Source organism: Cupressus sempervirens, chromosome 8, assembly GCF_028749045.1.
Source record: "Cupressus sempervirens isolate cs-2001-9-10 chromosome 8, ASM2874904v1, whole genome shotgun sequence".
NCBI classification, from domain to species: domain Eukaryota; kingdom Viridiplantae; phylum Streptophyta; class Pinopsida; order Cupressales; family Cupressaceae; genus Cupressus; species Cupressus sempervirens.
Genome location: NC_143125.1, coordinates 421,934,169 through 421,952,667, shown reverse-complemented (window position 1 = coordinate 421,952,667; position 18,499 = coordinate 421,934,169). Strand labels below are relative to the sequence as shown.

General features: G+C 35.8%; 1 protein-coding gene across 2 annotated transcripts in view; it reads right to left on the bottom strand.

Moving 5' to 3' along the window:
- LOC149543035 (protein HEAT INTOLERANT 4-like) overlaps positions 1-18,499 on the bottom strand; it is a 77,939-nt gene that overhangs the window by 12,976 nt on the left and 46,464 nt on the right. The window lies entirely within an intron of this gene.

The following is an 18,499-nucleotide window of genomic DNA, read 5'->3' as shown; positions in this document are numbered from 1 at the left end:
GCAACACTAGCTTGGTTTTCATCTACCAACCCTTCTGCAGCAACTCTCCTCAACCATCTCCTTTGTTCCACCTGTTGTTGTAGTGACAAAGTCCTCCAAATAGCCTCACAATCTTTTATGTATCCTTTTCTATTTTTATCTTTGTTTAGCAGGTTTGGCATGAATTCCTTCTTCTATGCGTGAAAATGAAACAACACATGATATATATAAGAATACCCAATATTTTATTAACTCATCAATTATGAACAATGCATGTCAACAACATGATAGAATTGTAATAAATACAGTGCTCTCTTTTATTTCTATTTCTCTTCGAAAAGCTTAATCATACTGTTGCCTCCAATCTTCATCTTGTTCCTCCTCTTCCCTTCAATTATTGCTTTGGAATCAATTGCCATTGTAAGCTTGGAGAATTTGTTGCCTTCAGTTTTTATAATTGGCCTCCTCCCAACACTTCTAGAAAGCAAGAAAGGTTTGTGGGAATAGTCAAGGGAGATGGCACATCAATCGGTCTACTGCAGGACTCACTCTAAGGGCACTTGACATGACACTTTCCAACAACTCTTTAGCACAGCTTCCCTCCTAACATGAGTTTCAATCAACACCTACAGAAAACTGACGAAGTCTGATAATGCTCGTTCACCTTCGAAGAGTTGTTGGTCTTCCTTGTGCTCTTGGTTGCTACTTGCACCGTAGTCTATTGGTTGGACCATGGTTCGCCTTCACCATCACTGTCACTTTTCGAGTATGTATCGGTAACGACACCAAAAGTTTACTACTACGAGTAAAGTGAATTAATGCATAGTGTAGATAACAAGGAATGTAGTACAACAAAAACAATGCAATATCAGAGAACCTCCAACTTCTTCATTAATGCCAATTAAGTTTACATCCAAGTGTTCAGACTCTACAAGACACTATAACTGAATACACAATGATCACGATATATTCCATTAGAGGGAGTACATATATAAATCTCGAGGGGTTACAAGCTGAATCGTCGCAACCCATAAGTGTATATCTTGGGTTACACTAACAAACCAATGACATACTTAACAACTTCACAATTGATGCAGTGTAAGGCAGGAGAATCCCCAAAGGTGATGTCCTAGCCTCCAGCAAATAACCACACCGCGGAAGCACAACAACAAAGCAACAATAATGCAAGATCTGATACCAAATCACGACTCTTTATTCATATAATAACTGATCACATGCAATATGCCCAACTGTAAGGCCTTTTGGGTTAGGGCCAAATACAAACAGCAATTACAAAACCAGTTCTGCAAGATCCCTTGAGATCCAACTCAATCCTATCCCAGCTAGCCCATATCTTTAACATAACAACAATCACTTAGGAAATATTAAAAATATAACCCAAATAGCCACAAACTACCCAACTGACATCACAAACCATAAAATCATCTTGTCACCTGTTTGTGATTGAAGTCGAAAATCAAGGATCTACTGGCAGTCTCATCCCTAAAATCTAGGGATGCTCCTAAAATTTAGGAAACAAGCCCTATCCCTCTGAAACTGAACCCAAAGGGTCATATCATGGAAACCCAGCCTTGGGCATGATCGTACCTCCTAAAAAGTAGGAATGAACCCCATAAATGTAGGAACTGCCTCCTAAAAACAAGGAATGTCACCCAACTTATCAATACCCACCAAAAAACCAAGTCCCCAACACTGAATAACCATACTGGGTCTCTATCCAACCCTGTCAGCCTACAAGACCCCATAATAAGCTAACTCACATGTCTCTGTTAGACTGAGCTAGAGTGGGGACATGACACTATGATCCTGAGAATCATGTATTATATTCGTCACTGTCAAATGAAGTCTCAAGTAAAGCATGGGTGATTGATACTGGATCATCTAGACATATTACAGGATACAAAGAAGCACTAGACTCTATATCTGAAAAGGTTAATGGCGAAGTCACCATCGGTGATAATTTAGCACGTTTCGTCAAAGGAATTGGAAGTTGCACCTTGAAACTAAAATCAAGAAATTCTCTTCTTCTCAAAGGAGTACTCTATGTACTAGGAATAAAAAGAAATATAATCTCGGTTACAACACTTGAAGATGATGGACATAATGTTGCATTCATGGACGGTAAAGTAATAACCTGGGCTAAGAACTCCTCAATTAAGAAAGCAAAATTGATTGGTCAAAGAAAAGGGTATTTGTATAAATTAAATTCAGAACCTAGTAGACCTATTCAAGCCTTAATTCACGAAGTTGCGGATATAAATGAAATATGGCACCAAAGGTTAGGACATCTAAATTTCAAAACTTTATCAATTATGGCGAAGATAGTTACTAGTTTACCTAAACTAAATAATGATCATTGAAGCATATGTAAAGGATGCGCTTTGGGTAAGAACATCAAAAGTCCATTTCATGATAGCACTAGAAAAACTAACAATGTTTTGGAATTAATCCACTCGAATCTACGTGGACCTATGTCTGTTCCTTCTTTGGGAGGATTCTGGTACCATATTCTATTCATAGATGACTTCTCTAGGAAAACTTGGATTTACTTCCTAAAATGCAAAGAATTAGAAGAAATCCTAATGAGATTTAAAGAATTTAAAACCTTAACTAAAAACTTATCAGGACATAAAATTAAAACTCTTAGAAATGATAATGGAGGGGAATACACCTTAGATTTGTTTAAAAGGTTTTGTAAAGAAACAAGAATTAAGAGGGAGTATACTGTTCCTTATAACCCGCAACAAAACGAGGTAGCAGAAAGGAAGAATAGAACAATTATAGAAGCTACAAAAGCTATGATATTTGATCAAAATCTAGAATATTATCTTTTGGCAGAAACCTCTTGTACTGTTGTCTATATTCAAAACCAAAGTCCTCACTCCTACCTTAGAGATAAAACTCCTGAAGAAGTCTTTACTAAGGTTAAACCCAATATAAGTCATCTTAGGATTTTTGGGTGCCCTATATATATCCATGTTCCAAAAAAAAAGAGAACTAAGTTAGAACACTCTGGGAGGAAAGCTATCTTTGTAGGGTATAGTGAAACATCTTAAGCATATAGGATTTTCATACCAACACAGAAAAATATTGAACTTAGTAGGGATGTAATTTTTGAAGAAGAATTAGCATTCAAAAGGGCCCTAAGTTCTAAAGAACCCTCTCCTTTACCTAGTTCTGAAAGAAATACTGAGTTTGAGTCTCAAAGGGAGAAAAAGGAAGAAATTGAAGATGAAATTCAAAATCTTAACATTGAAGAAACTCAAAATTCTAAGAAAAGACCACTTTGGGCCATTAAGACAGTAGAGGAAGCACAAGATTTTGTTGCACCATCCAAAACCATCAGAGAAAGCAAAAGACCCAAAAGATTTTTTAGTTATACAACAAACATGAATGATTTGTCTAAATCAGAACCAACCAATGTTTCAAATGTTATTAAACATACAGCTTGGAAAGATGCTATGATAGAAGAATACCAATCTATTATGAAAAAAGATGTTTGGAAAATTGTTCCAAGACTTGAAAGAAAATCTGTTGTTTCTTCCAAGTGGATTTTTAAAATAAAGCATGTTGCAAACGGTAGCATTGAAAAATATAAAGCTAGATTTGTAGCCAGGGGATTCTCTCAGAAAGAGGGGATTGATTATGAAGGAATTTTTTCTCCTGTTGCCAGATACACTTATGTAAGAGCAATCCTAGCTATTGCAGCATTGAAGGGATGGAAAGTACATCAGATGGATGTAAAATAAACATTCCTAAATGGAAAGATTACAGAAGAAGTATATTTGGAGCAACATGAAGGATTTGAAACTCATGATCCTAAAGTTTTTGTTTGCAGGCTCAAGAAAGCTCTTTATGGGCTTAAACAGGCTCCAAGGGCTTGGTATGAAAGAATTGATAAGTATCTCATTGGCTTAAGATTCTCCAAAAATGAAGGCAACCAAAATCTATATTATAAAAGGGAGAAAGAGGATATGGTAATTTTGACACTGTATGTTGATGATTTACTAATAACAGGTGATGATCATCTCATAGATCAATGCAAGAAAGATCTAGTTAGAGAATTAAAGATGGAAGACTTGAGACTCCTTCATTACTTCCTTGGACTGGAAGTACGGCATAATTCTGACAGCATTATACTTAATCAAGGGAAGTATACATCAGAGATTTGGAATGTGGAATTGCAAGTCTATGTCTTCTCCAATGGAGACTAATCTACATAAACTTAAAGAAGCAGTAGCAGAATCACCTTCCATAGATTCTACTCTCTACAGACAGATGATTGGGTCCCTTAGGTACTTGGTAAATACAAGACTTGATATTTGCTATGTTGTTAATGTCTTAAGTCAGTTTATGTGTGAGCCAAAGGAGATTCACCTAGTTGCAGTCAAACACATTATGAGATACTTACAAGGAACTCTTAATCTTGGGCATAAATATGAGAAAGTTGACTTAGATTTACATGGATTCACTAACTCAGATTGGGGTGGAAGTGCTAAAGATAGAAAAAATACTTTAGGATGTTGTTTCAGTTTAGGATAAAAAATGATATCTTGGATATGCAGAAAACAGTCTTCAGTAGCACAACATTCCACAGAAACCGAATACATTGTAGAAGCGATGGCCTAGCGGGAAATAGTTTGGCTTACAAAGTTACTCGTGGGATTATTTGGGCAAGCCATGAATCCTACGATTATTCATTGTGATAATCAGAGTTCCATCAAGCTTTCGGTGAATCCAATTTTTCATGACAGGTCCAAGCATATTGAAATTCCTTACCATTATGCAAGAGATATGGTAGACAGGAATACTGTAAAATTAGAATACATTTGCACTGTAGATCAGACAGCAGATATTCTCACCAAAGCTCTCTCTAGAGTGAAGATAGATCACTTCAGGAAAATACTTGGTATGGTTGAATTGTAATTTATTTGTATTCTTTAAATTATTAATAAAATAATGTTATTGTCAGGCTATTGACTATTATGGCCTCCACCATTTGCATTCATTGTTTAGAGGTGACAATCTCTGAGGTAATGAATACTTGTATAAAAGACATTATTAGAGATGACGATCCCTCGGATAATGTATTGAACAATATAGAACTACTGTTAGATCTAGGTGAGTTTAAGATCATTTGTGACATAAGCATTTCTATGCCTATTAATCACAACTTAGATAAAGGAAGAATTTATTCTTCAGACTTTATCCTGTTTTCTGGTAGATCTTAACTCAAGATCAAGTTGTGATATAGGATTACTAGTTCCTATGAGTCACAACTTGGATAAATGAAGAATTTAGCCATTCTTCGGATTTTATCCTATGTGTATTGCATTACATGCAATACTGACATAACTAGCATAAGTGATAAGTCATATCACAAGATGGTTATATGACTCAGTATCATGTGTTCCATGATGCCATTTGCTCAGAAGATTCAGATAGATATAGAGCATCAATCTATGCTTATTCATTGTAATTGATGATGCTAAATATGTTATCTCTCAGTATGATTATCAAGTTAAGGAGTGTTAAATTTATAGCAGTGATATCATACTGGTTTGAGAGTGTAGACTGCACCATAATCTTCTCCCCTTGCATACCATTTAAAGCATTATATACTTTACACTTGGTAAAAGGATGGGCAGCGATCCTTGGGAAATATTCATGTTTAGCACATACTATAACTAAACAGTTATGTTAGTTAATGTTTGTATTATCTCCATTATTGGACACCGATTTATGTAAGTGTAGTATTGGCTGACCTAGAGAGGGTCATGTCCCTTTGAGGGACATGCCCTTTGGTCAATGTATAATAGGTGGGTGTTATTGTAGTTTGAGGATACACAATTAACATAAGTCTGCTCCTTCAAGCAATACTGCCCCATACGAATTTATTGCAGAGACAATTAAATTCAGAACAACATTCAATATTCTGATAACTTCTCCTACATTCAGAAGTTAAAGAAGATTATCTACAGCAACCCAAGGGTATAAGAAAGGTCTGATTTTATAATAGAATTTGCAGAAACTTTACAATTCAGAACAGAGTTTTGGATGTGGAAGTGTTTGGCATTAAAAAATGTATACAAATGAGTAGGCTTCCAATTGGGTAAAACTTCTTACTCTTCAGTATCTTGGGCAGCAGCAACACATTTATGCCAGCAGCTTCAAATATTTATCTGGGATATTTTGAAGAGGGTTTGTTTCAGATTTGTGCATCTAGGTGTAGTCAATCAACGTTAATGCTCTGTCCTTCCTGTGGTTCTTCTGATCATCCAATCCTAATTGATTGTCCTTTTCAATTACGTGTATTTTTTAGCATTAACATTTTGTAACATCCATTTTTAACTGCCAACAAGCTTCTCTGAAAGATTCGGGCATTAAGTGTCTCATCTACTACAGAACTAAGTAACTTGCAGCCTACATCAAGAAGGTGCTTCTATAGGAGATCTTGAAACTATTCAAGCTTATTGTTGTTGAGAATGTAGTAGAAGATTTAGAAATTTGGAATATATTGTTCATGGGGTATTGAGAACCCCCGGAATAGTTTTATGTATGATCAAAAGAAGTACATTGCTTGTCCTCGATAAATCTGATTAGTTGCTGTCAATCAGGGAAGATCAAGGGAACATCATTAATGGGTGGCAATTCAGCTATATAGGAGCGGTAAGTTGTTTTTCCCTCTTTAGCAACTTTTAAATAATGAGAAAAAGATCAATCTGTGCAAAAGGCACAAATTATTGTCCAATGGCCAAGATTTGGTGGAACAAACAGTTCATTTGGAAAAACAGGAATATGCAATCCTATTCATGGATTTAGCTAGCTTTTAAGGTTGAGTCAGAAGCTTGGGTCAAAACTGTTAGATTTGTTGATGCTTGGGAAGATAGATCTTTGTCTTGCTCATGATGATAAAGCAAGAGAAGCAAGGACAAACTTGACAGGTGCCAAGTCTGATTTGGTGCTTTTCGTAAATTATTCTTAGGCTATAATAATGCTTGATCTCAAGAATGCTTTGAACAACAGAACAAAGAGATTGCATATGTTCTAGAAATTGAAGGGACACGTATAATTCAATACTATGTTCGTTGAGTTTAATGTGCAATTGTTTTCTCTATAGAATGATAAAAGGCTTGTTGTTAGCACACTAATTCATATGCATTGTTGTATTGATGGAACTGTGTGTTAATTCCTTGTAACTTTGACAAGACAAGTGTTCTGATTTTCAGATCAGTCTGATCTGGATGCATGAATTCCCTTAAAGTATTGGTCAATAAAACATATTGTCCCCTCTAGACAGATCGGCATCTTCCTTGTGGCTTTTATAAGCCTTCTTATTTACTAGTGTGGTTGGTTAGTTACTAACCATTAGTAACTCTTGGAATGAGCACCAATCTTGAGGAAACAATTATGTTGTTAAATAGGCCAACCTAGAGAGGGACATGTCCATTTAATGAACATGCCCCTTGAGTTAGGTATAAGGGAGGGCTAGATTGCAAATTAGAAGACACACCGAAATCTATAAGTCTGCTCTTCTATCAATCTGCCCAAATAGAATCATCTATAGAAATGTAAACATTTGCAGAAGATCAATGAATTTAACATGGTATCAGAGCCATGTTCCTTCAGATTAGTATTGCAAACTAGAAGGTAGATCTGAAGAGCAAAGTTTAGGAGGAAATGACAGAACATTTTATGAACGATTGAATATGTGCAAAGATGGGAGGATTTTTTTTCTTCGGTGTAGAATATTTCCACTAAATGCACCCGAACTAGTCAAAGTTAATCTCAGGGAATTGATAAAACAACAGTACCATCCTTTCTAGTAAGGATAATTTATTTATTTTTCACTAGAATCCAGATCATGGGGTACTAGGGAGACATTCGGGCAATGGTGTTATCATTAAATCAGAGATTCACAAGAGATAAGTTTGAGAAGGAAATCATTGGCAAGTATTACGTCATTTGTGCATGGCCCTGGATCTAATCCATTCAGGGGTGCAAGAGGGAACGAAAGGCAAGTAGAGTTAAATGAAAAATCACAGAAGATAGGAATGACATTATTCCTGTACTCATAGGAGGAATTTAGAAACAGACTCATATTTGGAGAATGCTTAGACTATCGTTCTTCTTCTATCAGGTAGAAACAAAGAGAAGAAATTGGACACAACCAAGCACACAGCCAACATTTTGTACTATCAATGTACTATTTGAGCAATGGTGTTATCATTAAATCAGAGATTCACAAGAGATAAGTTCGAGAAGGAAATCATTGGCAAGTACTACGTCATTTGTGCATGGCCCTGGATCTAATCTATTCAGGGGTGCAAGAGGGAATGAAAGGCTAGTAGAGTTAAACAACAGATTACGGAAGATAGGAATGACATTATTCCTGCACTCATAGGAGAAATTTACAAACAAACTCATATTTGGAGAATGCTTAGACTATCGCTCTTCTTCTAGCAGGTAGAAACAAAGAGAAGAAATTGGACACAACCAAGCACGCAGCCAACATTTTGTACTATCAATGTACTATTCATCCAAACCGGCAGTGGTGAGAACAAGCATACAATAGACGACTTCGGATTAATGAGAATATTATGAGGACACAATCATTGTGAACATCAGATACATAGGGCGATAGAAGTAATCGACAACATCAATACTTTGGAGATTCAAAATAGGAAAAAGGCCATGTCCTTTATAATCCTCAAAAATACGGAGAACAAGGAAAATATAAAATTCCTTTACGTCTGACACGATATCATTGCCCTTGGATGAATTGAAATGTATGATAGGTTTGCTATGGGAATAAGCTACGACCAACGTCTAAATGTTTTTTGGTCATAACGTCAAATGTGATTGTACCAAAATGATTCCTTGTGGAATGTTGATCACAACGTGGAGTTAGATATATTTTATTTGAAGAAAAATTCATTTCTTAATAAAGAAGTGATAAACTAAAAGGAAATGTTCTAAATGGTCGTTGAATTGTTTGTCCATGATTCTCACCTTGAATTGTCGTTGTGCAATTCGGATGATTTAGGGAATATTAGAGTTACAAGTTGAAGGCGTACGATGATTCGATATAGACCTTGTCATATTCAGAGAATATAATGAAATATTAAGTTGAGGACATTATCAATTGTCTGTAAAAGAGTCCATTTTTGCCAAGGATGGGAATAGTATTTCCGAAAGATGATATACTGATGTTGATGAATAGCCACGATTCTTTGTGGCAGGCTCCATTATATTTTGCTAAATATTAGAAGGAATCTATATTGACATTTCAATATTAGCATGAAGCCTAGGAGCCTTATTTGAAATTGTGAAGTAAAAAGGGGAACTTATATATTTATTTGTCACAATAATTTTGAAAAGACGTGTATTGTTGTTATTCGAAGTAATGCGAATGATTAATTGACGTACCGGGTTGATTGATGTATTCCATTCTATGATCAGTAGTATATAGAATTGTGTGTCAGTTCCTGGTAATTGCTTACGTGTTCTTCCAGAAGGGGAGATGGCATCAAGTTAGAAAGTTAGAAAGTTTTCTTGGCACCTGTCAAGACTCAAAATGAGAGAGTTTGATTTTTTAATCATAAGATATGGAGACATTTGGTGAATTTACAACAAGTAAGCCAAATGCCGGAAACTCCCATTCAGAATAAGTTTGATCCACTATAAAAGGGAACCTTGGAATAAGAACAATTGATTCTATCATCTTAGACAAACTTGATTATTTTGAGAGGGAGTTCATCATTGAAGATAGCTCGATGAGATACACATGGATAAAGATTACATCATGAGACTATAGATCATTAAGATAAACATTTTACTCAAGGCATTTCTGATCTTCCCTCAAGTCCAAGAGGGAGTGTTAATGATTGTGGACTTAGAAAAGATGCATTCTATATAACCTTATGTCTATTCAGATTATTAGTATTGGTCCTCTTAGAAAGGAGGGAATAAAGTGACATCATGCTGTGACACTAAGATCATAGATATTAGCATGGTATGCCTTCTTGACAAAAGGAGAAGCTAAATGATTTGCAATGCTGAATCTTGACTCAAAGGGAGTAGACCATGCTTTATTGATTCCCGAGTAATAAAGAATTTGTAGCAGAAAATCATAAGTATAATCTTATAAGAAGGTTATATGTCAAAGAGAGTACCTAGAAGATCAAGTTGACTCCCTAGGATCTAGGTTATACAAACTTAGATTGAGTGTACCATGCCAAGATAGTGTATACTCATAAAGTACAAAAGTTTTCATCAAGGTTATGATGGAAAGATAAGTATCTATTGTACTTGAGCTCTTCTTTTACCTTATGTCTATAATATCTTTCATTTGTATTTTTTATAAGAAGAGTATATGCCTTAATTTTGTTTTCTGAAGAATGTTCTTGTAGGAAAGAAGTTTGGATTCAGAGGGAGTCTAACATCTCATCAAGGCAACCTTGAATAAGGAGCTCGAAAGATTTGATATCCAGTAGGAGTATTGAAAAATCTAAAGCGAGCAACCATCTGATGGGCCTACCTTTATAAACATCATGTTGTGGAAGCATTTCTCAGCAAATAGTCTTGCAGCATTAGTTTGCAGTAATAGAAAAGAATCTTCCAACATGAATTTGCTATGATAGCAAATGATCTTAGGGTGTTTTAAATCAGTAGAGGACTACTGGCAAATCTTGAATTGTGAAAGAGACATTTCGATGTCTCTGAATCACAACTTGGATAAAGTGAGAATTTAATTATTCTCTAGACTTTATCCTTAAGTACTGGAAATTAGAAAGCAGGTATTCTTATCAAACCTCTCTGAGAGTAATCATCTCAGGAAAGATCCAGGTATGATTGAATTGTTTTGTATTCTTATGATAATTTATATTATTATCAGGATATTGACTGTTATGGGGCTTCACCATTTGTGTTTGTTATTTAAGAGGTGATGATTTTTGAAATAATGAACACTTGTATAAAGACATTATAAGAGATGACGGTCTCTAAGATAATGTTTTGACCAATAGAGAACTATTGGCAGATTTGGATGAAATTAAGATCATGTTGTAATGGAGGCATTTCTATGTCTATGAATCACAACTTGGATAAAGGAAGAATTTAATTATTCTCGGATTTTATCCATTGTACTGACAGATCTTAATTCAGGATTATGTTGTGATATGAGCTTGTCAGTGTCTATGAGTCACAACTTGGATAAAGGAAGAATTTAATTATTCTCCGGATTTTATCTTGTGTAAGGCATTCTAGTAATGGATTGCTGGTAGAATCTAGATCTTGACGAAATCAAGATCATGTTGTGACAATGACATTTCTAAATCTCCAAACGTCACAACTTGGGTAAAGGGAGAATTTAATTATTCTCTAGTCTTTATCCTGAGTATTGCATTTTATACAATACTGTTATCACAAGTTCAGGTAATACTTCATGTCACAAGCCTTGTTAAACACCCTGTGTTACAAGCCTAGGTGATTTGATAGTTTGTATTACAAACGATGCTTAGTGATTTGATCACAAGCTTTGGTGGTAATTTATATTACAAGATTTCTAATATGATGTGTTTACAGGTATCATTTGTATAATGATACATCATGCTTGAAATTCAGAAAGGTATAGAGTGTATATCTATGCTTAGTCATCTCTATTGATGTTGCTAGATATGTCTCTATCACTTATCTTATCAAGTTAAGAGGGAGTGTTAATTCCTTGTAACTTTGACAAGACAAGTGTTTTGATTTTCAGATCAGTCTGATCTGGATGCATGAGTTCCCTTAAAGTATTAGTCAATAAAACATATTGTCCCCTCTAGACAGATCGACATCTTCCTTGTGGCTTTTATAAGCCTTCTTATTTACTAGTGTAGTTAGTTAGTTACTAACCATTAGTAACTCTTGGAATGAGCACCAATCTTGAGGAAACAATTATGTTGTTAAATAGGCCAACCTAGAAAGGGACATGTCCATTCAATGAACATGCCCCTTGAGTTAGGTATAAGGGAGGGCTAGATTGTAAATTAGAAGACACACCAAAATCTATAAGTCTGCTCTTCTAGCAATCTGCCCAAATAGAATCATCTATAGAAATGTAAACATTTGCAGAAGATCAATGAATTTAACATTGTGGTGTGCAATGAGGTCAAGCCAGAGAATTAGCATTGGACCTTTAAGAAATACACAATCTTAGTCTTCCAATAGAAAAATTTGCAAAAAATTCCAATTCAAACTTTAATTCAGTATTATTTCTAAACAAGTTACAAATTCTTGGAAAGCTTTTTGGCAAGAGACACTGCTCTTGAGTTACAAGGATCTGAGAACCAGTTTTCAAATGAACAATGAAGGACAGAGATGTCAGAAAATTGTTATGTGATCCTATCAGATTGATTTGTTGATTTGCTTTTGAGTTCGAGGTTGTTGAGCTAACATGGGAGATTTATTATGTGTGGTTGTTGGAGGTCCACAATATGTTTTGCATATGGATTTGACCATCGACACATTACAATATTTTTGTAATATGTTCTTATGGTTGACCTAGTGTTGAATTAATTTTGTTTGTGGACATATAAGATCGAGTTACTTTGTTGATTTAATAAATGATGTGAATAGTATGTATGCAAAGGGTATGTGATCAGAGGTTCGATTCAGCAGATGGTGTGTATTGATTCAGATTATTGTACTTAAATGAAACTGCTTTGGCATATTCAGATTTTGTGATCCAGTTCATCAATTTTGAATTGTAGTCCATATATCTTGTCAGGCAGTAAGTCTTTCTTAAGGTTGTAACCCTTATTTTAATTGAGCAGTGAATTCTAGGCAGTGTGCCTGAATGCATGTGCATTCCTTTTGTAGACCTTTAACACATTGATATATTTTTGCACAGTATATCTTGTGAGTTTCATCCGCATCATAGTTTTCCCTTGTAGGCAAAAGAATTGGGTTATGATGTTGTGCATGTTTGCCGTTTGCTTTTGTGCTTTACTCTTTACTGCATTTTATTTATGGTTAAAGAGTCAGATATACAAAGTTAAAAATTGTCAAACTCTAATTCACCCCCTCCCCACCCCACTCCCTCTCTCCCTTCAATGTTCCTTAATAACACATTTGGTATCAGAGCTTTGTGCCTCCGACAAAGTCTAGCAGTTTGAGGAACGTCCTGATGGGCAATTCAATGGTTTCAACTTTCAAGCAGCTCCTGGTTGCACTTGAAGATCATGATCAATCTAATGCCAGGAACATGGAATTGAAAAGGACTTGAGGAAGCTGAAAATTTCATTAAGACTTTGAAAGGACAAGTTGAGAAGCTGAAGCAGAAAGGTAACTCGAATGATGATACTCAAGCCTCGAGATGTGAGCAGCTTGCAGAAGACAAAGAAAACCTGATGCATAAGATGGAAGCTATGGCGATGAAGATGACAAAGAAGATTGTATCAAGGAGGAAGAATCAAGAACATCTTGAGCAATCCTTGAAGGACAAATCTGATGAATGCAACAGACTGAATAGTGAAGTTGGACAATTGCAGCACGAGCTTGAAGAATCAAGGATTTATGAGCAAGAACTTAAGAGAGTGAATGAGATCTTGAGAAAAGAACTTACTACTGCAAATAAAAACCTGATGCATAAGATGGAAGCTATGGTGATGAAGATGACAAAGAAGATTGTATCAAGGAGGAAGAATGAAGAACATCTTGAGCAATCCTTGAAGGACAAATCTGATGAATGCAACAGATTGAATAGTGAAGTTGGACAATTGCAGCATAAGCTTGAAGAATCCAGGATTTATGAGCAAGAACTTAAGAGAGTGAATAAGATCTTGAGAAAAGAACTTACTACTGCAAATAATACACATAGAAGTTCAAAGCCAGATCAACAAAGCTTTTTACACAACTTAGTCAGAGAATGAAAGGTAGTACACAAGGTCCTGGATTTGAAGAGGGTGAAAGCTCAAGATGAAGTCAAAGCAATCCTTCATCAGAAAATCTGAATGGCAATCCTAAGAAGTCTCTGGTAAGACAGCCTAATGCTCAAAATTTCAATGGTAGATGCTTTGTATGCAATAAATTGCTAAGAATTTTGGACACTGCTAAGAATTGCAGATCAAGAGGAAATTAGATGACTACAGGAATGGTCAATCCAATGTGACATGTTATAAATGCAACAATACTGGTCATATTGCAAAATTTTGTAGACTTGGAAGTGTGAAATTAAACATAAGAGATCTGGTCAATAACAATCACATGCAGAACAATGAAAAGGCCAAACAGAAGGTTGATGTGGAAGAGATCAAAAAGCAGATGAGCAAGACATGGGCACCAAAGAGTCATCTTGATGCTAATGGTGGGTCCACACCTGAATCTGATGTACAAGTTTCCTATCAGAATTTAATTAAAGCCTTCATCCTAGGGGAAGTTTTTCATGAAAAATCCTTACAATCCCATGATTCGAGTTGATATACAGATGTGAACATTGCATTCTGATTTATCAAGGTTTGCAAAACATGATTAAATCATCTATGCAGGAATCTATACAAGTTTCAAAGATTTGCAGATTGATTTTTGTATCACAATTTGAGAACCAAACATGAGCAACAGTATGGAGCATTTATTACAACAAAAAGTTAGATGCATGAATGGTCATAATGGCTTTTCAGTACTTGACTCAGAAAGGCAATTTTTAAGAGATTAAAACTGATCAACAGACATTTCATGAACAAGCCCCAAATCGTAGACATCATCAACTGTCCCAGACCTAAATTCAAGTAACATCCCTATAAGTAAGGAAGATTATCCAAATGGTGTTTTTTCTTCAATTCCTTACAGTGCTTCACGTAGAGGATATAATGGCATATATATGAACTAGGGCATCATCAGCTATAGAAGGACTTGTCTGTGAATTCGGGTCTGAGACATGAGTAGTAAGGTGTTAAAAGAAAAGAAGCTTGCACAAAGTATGACATTTCTTACTTTTGATGAGAGAGTGTGGACAAGATATGGCTTGAGTAGAATCCATGATCAATTCATTTGGTTAAACAGAATTTATAAGATCACTGGGGACATTCCTGAGACAATTATTGGTTTCAATGCATCTGCAAAGTCCATTAAGAACAATTTGGTCACCGATCTTATTGGTTCACAGTGTGATAAGAGAGCAATTAGTAAAAATATTATCCAACTTCATGTAAGGTTCAACGCTATGGTATTTGGTTAGAAGGTATATCATTCAAGAAAAGATAACTCGATTTCCAGCACAGTCATGCATACAGCTTATAGTATGGCTAAAGAAAATGGTGAGTATGATATTTGTGAAGCTTTGATAGTTTGGCTATTGGAGAACCTTGCAAAGATAAAGAAAGACAAAAAGCAAATCTTCAAGTATGGTTCTTTGGTTCTGTATAATTTCTTCTACTTCATGAATCATTCCCCAGTGTTGGTGATTTTGAATGGAATACCGATAGACCAGTGGCAGTTCAAATCAGAGATTTCTATTTTATGCTTGACAGCAAGACTAGGAGAAGTACTTTTGGGGTTATTTCAAAATTTCAAAGAGCCGATGCACTTGAAGTACAGAATTCCCTATGAAAATTATTGACAAATAATAGGATTTTATATGCTTCATGGTTGAGACAAATAGTTGCTTGATGGAAGCAATTCAACCAAGAACTTCATGGGTTATGTTGACGGGTTATACAGTTGATGCTACTCTTCTTGATTTCTATGTACAAGATTTGTTGAACAAACCCATAGATCCATATGAAGAGAGGTTTGGTACAGACAAGGAGAAAAGTCTATAGGTTTTTGGAGGTCGACAAACCTGGTAGAAAGAGAAGAATAAGAAAAGAGCTAGAGGCATTGGCAGAAGATTTGGGTATTCCTGTTATAAAATTAAGAGAAGAAAGGAAAAAGAAGGTAAGAAGAGGAGAAGAGGCAGCAGAGGATCCAATTGATGTTGATGCAGCTACTCGAAGCACTATTCCTGTTGCATCCTCATCTAGACAGGCAAGGAGGTTTGCTCCATCTTAAACTAGTCCACCTGCAAAGCCTTATACTACACCTAAGACAACTACTCCAAAGGCAGCCTCTACATCTAAGATGGTCAATCCTAAACATCAAGAACAACCTAAACCGTCTCATAAGAAGGTAAAGAAAAGAGCACAAAAAAATATCAGGGTACAAAAGCAGGTGATGATGAAGAGAAGAATTCAGATGATGCAATTAAAGAGTTAAGACCAGAAGGGGTAAAAGCAGCTAAAGTCATAAAGGCAAAGCCATCTGATGAAGAGACAAGAAGCAAGAAGATGAAACCTAGTACTCGTAAGCCCCCTATGACAGTTATTAATGCTGCTAAAAACTTGACAGCTCACTGCAATTTAGGGCCACTTAAAGAAGTATTTTGATATGTTTGATGATAATGGAAAGAGAGTTATTTAAGAAGCAACAATTCAGTTAAAAATTTGGAAATTAATAAATTATATAAACCTTTCTATGGCATAAACAACTATAGTCTTCTTAGACATATGTTTGTTGCTCATTCATAGCACAACATATAGGAAAATACAGAAGATACTGAGAGGGGAAGGAGGTGAATCAGTATTTTGAAAATTTTAATAACAGAAGACAGTGACACACAAAATTTATCACATGGAAACTCTTTTGGGTAAAAACCAAGGTTCACTGAGCAATCAGCAAAGGTCAACCCAGTACAAAAGAGCTACAACTCTAGCAATTCAACTTAGGCTCCAACCTATCTAAGAGCTCCAACTCAACTGTGAATGGCCGCAACCATTCAAACAACAGCACATTAATACATATTTCAAACCTTCATCTTTCAAGCAAAAAAGTAAAAAAAAAGGTCTGAGATTGGATTGGTGGCACTCTCAGTCTTCACAACTACAATGAGCAGATGCAAAATCTTGAGTCAAAGTCATCAACACCACTTATTTGATTAAGCCGATATACTATCACAGTCTCCTTTTTAAAACTCTTTCCCCACCAACCGCACAGCAACTATGAGTAGTTCAGATACAGCTCAAAACTCCCTTCTCTACACTCAGCTCTCACTCATCTCATTGTCTTTTGCTCACCCAATGTTCGTGAATTCATCTTCTGTCATGCCATTCATAACTGCTACAGCCTTAAGAGCTTTGTATAAATTGCTATCATAACCCACCTTGTTTAATCTTTCAACAATCCAAAGTTGTTTTCACACCACACAGTCTTAAATATATCAGTTCAAACTCCGGGATACAAAAATGGCTTGTCTTGTCTAATAAAATGCCAGCTCCAAACAGTCCTTTTTTATCTCCCAAAAACTCAGTCCTGTTCGACCCTTTTTTCTTATGACGTCCTGGCATTTTCAGAGATTCATTTTCGGTTTTCTCTTTTACAGTAGCTCCCAAAACAGTGGACGTTATTCTCAGATTTTGTCCTTTTCACCCTTCAACACACCCAGAGAAAATGCCAACTCCAGAATAACAGTGGACGTTCTAGCAGAGATCATTTTTCTACCGTGCACAAGTGTCACGTCCATGATTCATTCTGCTGGTTTTGGAAAGAAAACACACATCACCATTTCCTGTACGCGCTTGCGAACACTTTAAAATGCCAACGGGGCTCGTTGCCTCCATATGCAACACGGAAATCTCATTATTACATTTCAATAGACTGGGTGAGTTTTTGAAGAAGTATTCAGTGCTTCCGATACATTCCTGACATCAACTTTTTAACAAAACTACTGACGCACAAAGAAATTGAGTGATCACATTACAACTATTACACCTATGTTTGATTCTCGCAGCCAGAGATTTAACGCACATCACCAGCACCTGTATATGTGTTTCCAAATATTTGGTTTGGTTTGCTGAGGCCGGTTTTCAAACAAGTGGCAGCATTTGCCCTCATTGCCAAACTGGAATCATGAACAAACTCTGCAAGGAGTCTGTTAACTCTGCAAGGAATCATGAAAATTATATGCAAGGAATCCGTTACACATCAATTCTTGAGTATACTCGTACTTATCACACAAACAGGATCAGTTACCTCTTATTATACCCACTAACAATGTGACGAGCTCTTTCAACCTCACATATGGTGATGTGTAAAAATGAGTATACAACAGATCCAATCAGTCAACAACCAATCACCACTACTAAGGATGCTATCACCACTACCAAAAATGTAGCACAATAACCTCAATACTAAGACAGCTCAATCATCAATGAGAAATACTAACAATATACACAATGATTAGCATGTACCAAGTGCCATGTCATGTGGATTCTGCACATAGGATTCTATTTCTTCACAAAAGAAAGGGCTTCAAGGAGAAAAGTAACATAGAATTGTGGCAGGGTTGCAAAAAAACATAATACTGTCAATTACAAGGGTCCTGTAAAGTTAGAGACCGTAAACCACCTACTCTATGGAACCTGCCTTGTAAGTATCGAATTCTTGCAAAAAAATGAGCAGCATTCTTTAAGAAGTGGAAAAG